The sequence below is a fragment of the Malus domestica genome, chromosome 13 (genome assembly GCF_042453785.1).
Source record: "Malus domestica chromosome 13, GDT2T_hap1".
NCBI lineage: Eukaryota > Viridiplantae > Streptophyta > Magnoliopsida > Rosales > Rosaceae > Malus > Malus domestica.
In genome coordinates this window covers 39304490-39308551 of record NC_091673.1, presented here as the reverse complement: position 1 = coordinate 39308551, position 4062 = coordinate 39304490, and the positions used below count along the sequence as shown (strand labels likewise).

The window sequence follows — 4062 nt, the reverse complement described above, 5'->3', positions numbered from 1 at the left end:
TAAGAGCAGCACCATCACCATTCTTGCGAAGGAAGGCGACTCGCAAGACAGGGGAACGACGTTGAAGCTTTATGTGCCACTGACTGGTCCTAAGGCGCTTGCTCTTCCCACAAAAGATAACTCCATGCTTATTAAGTCGTGGTCTTCTAAAGTATCTTAGGAGGTGGTAGATTATGTTCAACCACCAGATACGAAGAAGAAGGTGTGCATCTCGAGGATTCTTATCTTGAACTATTCGCACCATGTTCGTGACAATCATCTGGCCTCGTCTGAGCTTCTTGGTGATCGTATTCGTAGTAGATTTGTGGCTTGGAGTAGTACCCTGTCGACTACCGGAGGAGCCGCCTTCATTAAGTTTTACTAGGAATGGCTTGAAGATGTTTTGAGCTGCTCCAAAGATGTGCTTACCAACATAGGCCTTTATCATGTTGTATATGCATCTTTGTTCAGTTATGATTGCCATCCTTCCGTCCGTCGTGCATTCTTTTAGCATTGGTGTTCAACAACCAACACACTTCACACGACTCAAGGGGAGATGTCATTTCACTTAAGGATCTTCACAAGATAGGAAGCTTGCCGATCCAAGGAAAATTTTATGACGAGGTTGTTCCTAGTGTGGAGGAGTTTTTTATTGCAACAGTCGAGGATTGCCTACGAGTTGCTGCTATTTGTTTTGGACGTACCATAAGCTTTCCCAAAAGGCCCCGGGTAACTCAGGCGTGAAGATTTCTTCATAGATATGGTTTTGGTATTGGGATGTCATGAAGTACCAGAGGCGTTCGAAGAAAAGTGGTCGTAACAAGACAACCAGGCCTAAAGGAGACTCAATTCCGTCAGGTGTTATTGGTCAAGCTGGGCGCCGCACCCCTATCGAGTTAAAGCTATTTGAGGATCTTGGCGTGGCGTCAGAGCACTTGGAAGAATCTTACCTAGCCATTTTCTTAGCTTGTTGGCTTTGTAAGTTCGTTTTCCCTAAAGACGACATCAATTTCATCCGTCCTGGAGTTTTCAAAGTGAAGGATGATTTTGTGAAAACATGTTCATTTGAATAACATCTATAGCATGCATTTAACAATTAAAAGGTGGGATCATGCTTGCATGCATTCAAAAACAAAACATTACCCATGAAATTCAAAGCCTAGTAGATTGGTGAACCAAGACTCAACTCAAATCAAAGTGAGTTGAAAATATATACCTTTGTAGATTCCTCTTTGCATAAGCAAAGGCTAATCACCCAAAGAGAGGGCCTTCATTCCTTGCATCTACAATCTATGGATTTGGATGGAAGAATAGGTTTCTCCAAGTTCCCAAAATTGAGAACCTCTAAGTCTCCACACCAATGAGAGATTGGAGAAGAAAATGAGTGACCTTGGAGTAGTGGGATTGCTAGATACACCCTCCAAGGGGGCCGGCCTCTTTAGAGAGAAAGGAGAGCATTGTGTTATCTCCAATTTCCTAAAAGAAAACCCTAAATGAATTTTGGCTATAAAGTCATATTTATACCTTTATTCATTGGAGTGGCAAACTTGTAATTAAAGCAAGTTCACTACCCTCCTCTAAATGGCCGGCCATAGGGTTTTGTTTGGGCTTTTTGGGCCTTTGTGAATTAAGTTGTCATACAACTTAAGTCAATGGGCTTGACGTTCGAAGCCCATTGGACCTTAAGGTCCAAAACTATCCCGAGGTCTTTAACGAACTTATTCGTTTAATTAATTAACATATTAATTAATCCTTGCCATAAATAATTAAACCATTTAATTATTCTTACTAATCTCCATTGTTTCTTCAATCTCCACCTTACACGGTGTACGATCCATTAGGTTCCTTTTACCGAGGCAGTGGGCGATTAAAACTCTTTAAAATCGATTGTGAATTGAAACTTACTTTCAATTCTCCCTTTAGTGTTTATACACGTTTAGGGCTTCCACAAACCAAGAGTGATACCTAGCAGCATATCATGGTTACCCAAGCTAATCAGAAGAGGTAGAGAACCTATTCAGTTTAGGATTACAAATGCAATACGGTCTTTCTCTAATACAATACTCTTGACCACATTGTTTGGTTTGATAGTTTATTCATGTCTACTATCCAATGTGATTCGTGTGCTTATATGATTACCTTGAATGTGATTTAGAACGACTTTTCTAAATCTCATTCATACTCTGATCAGAGATTCTTAATCATATCATAGTGTATTCTCCCCCAAACGGTTTGAAGGTTAGAGATCCCTTGTTGCGCATTCACTTGCCTCCATGACTAAGTGGCTTAACCCCAACGATGCCGTGGACACCCCGATGGGGTGACTTTGACATAATCAAAGATCAAGGACTTAACCACAAGACAACTGTGATGCCTCAGGTCAAAGGACTACTTTGCATTATCCCAACCATGAGTTCTCATGTGACATGAATATGAGAACTCTTCGTTGATCATGTTCAGTGAACTCATTCTCTATTGAGCACCTACGTACTTGTCTTGATGTCACACACACCAATGACTCGAGACTAGTCACTCTCCCTTGGACTTATCGTTTAAGCATATAACATTTATATGAGACGGCTCAAACAATAATCTTTGCCCTTGATATTAAACTAGATTAGTTTAACATGTGAAATGTCCGTAAAGTATCATCATATGATTGGTTTTAGGGCGCATTTCCAACACAAAGTTGCTAGCAAGATGGCTGTAGGCGAATCTTTTAGTCTTGCTATTTCGGTCTTAGTCAACATTTACAATGGCTTGGGTGTTGTTTCGAACTCAGCCAGCACTAAAGATTGTGCTGCGGTACTTCCCTACCACTACATGTATGGTTGGTTAGGTGAGTACTTTGGCACTCATTTTTCTTCGTCAACTTTAGACAAGTCAGGGCATTCTTCACCGACTTCAGTTAAGATGGGGCCTTTGATGATGAAGTATTTTGGTGTGTTTCCTATGAAGGGCCTTGATGATTTGCAGGTACAAGCGCTGTTTAGAAGTTATGAAGGCTTGAGGATGGATCACCTGGCGAGAGTGGGCTCGGTGCGACGAGGCATTATGGATGATTCGCATATACGCTTCTCGGACTTGTCTTATCTTATAAGTCTTCGCTCAGGCTATGTTTCTCTGCGGCAAGAGGCAAGAAGATTAATGCATCGTTCAGCCGTATAGTCCTCACTGTTTTAGCAGGCAATTTGGTTTTGTCCAAAATGTGCTAGGCAAACTGAAGGAAAAAGCCCGATTGGAATCCTTGCAAGCCGTGTATATGCATTGAGAATATTATACCCATGCATGTACAAATGCTTTTATCACCCTGTCGGTCAAAGATGAGTTCAAGAACAATTTGGTGACCCGTGCTTATGTAAATTGGTGGTCAAAGGTACATTATGAAAACTAGGGGCTAACATGTGGTACCAATTCTTCTTGCTTACGTAATGATGCACCGAGAAAGGGTTGTTTTGTGATTCCTACATAGTTGGTACCGCTTTATTGTGCGAGTGTAGCTCATTTGCAAAATGGACATGTGGTTTTAGTTCCTCAGTGCCGTGCTTGTCTCCTCAACATCCGGATGCATATGAAAAGGCGGGTGATGAAGTTGATTTGTACAAAGATGGATTTGTTTTGCAGCAGCGTCAAGAAATTATAAACAAGCGACCACTTGAAGGTGCTTAGGCTGATAGCGACGTCAATTTTCATCATAAGAAGAAAGAAGAGTTTAGGCCTTCTCAATTTGGTGGTCGTGTGTCACTTGATAAAGATGTACATATTCATTTCTTTATTGTGACTTACTTTGCTTTCATTGTTTTAGCTTTGATTTCTAACATCTTTTTTTGTCTTGTTTAGGCTGGGCCTTTTTATTCTTTTGATCTGGTGAACGCAAGCGTTCATTCTTATATGGATATGATATTTGAAGGTAATTTACCTACAGACAGAGAGATTGGGGATCCGCCTGGTGCAGAGCTTGTTCCGAATCCACCAAGTTGGCCCGATTTGTCGTGTGTAGGTGAAGGTATGCAAGGGCCCGTCATGCATCCAATACCTTTGCCAGCTAGCTCTGAGATCTCTTTAAGAGGGCCAAACATTCAT

The 4062-nt window shown here is 41.3% G+C and overlaps 1 non-coding gene across 1 annotated transcript; it reads left to right on the top strand.

Moving 5' to 3' along the window:
- The first annotated feature begins 331 nt into the window (after positions 1–331).
- MIR10990 (microRNA MIR10990) lies at positions 332–621 on the top strand. Its single transcript, NR_161600.1, has one exon. It is a non-coding gene; the product is annotated as a microRNA MIR10990 (primary transcript).
- Positions 622–4062: the final 3441 nt, after the last annotated feature.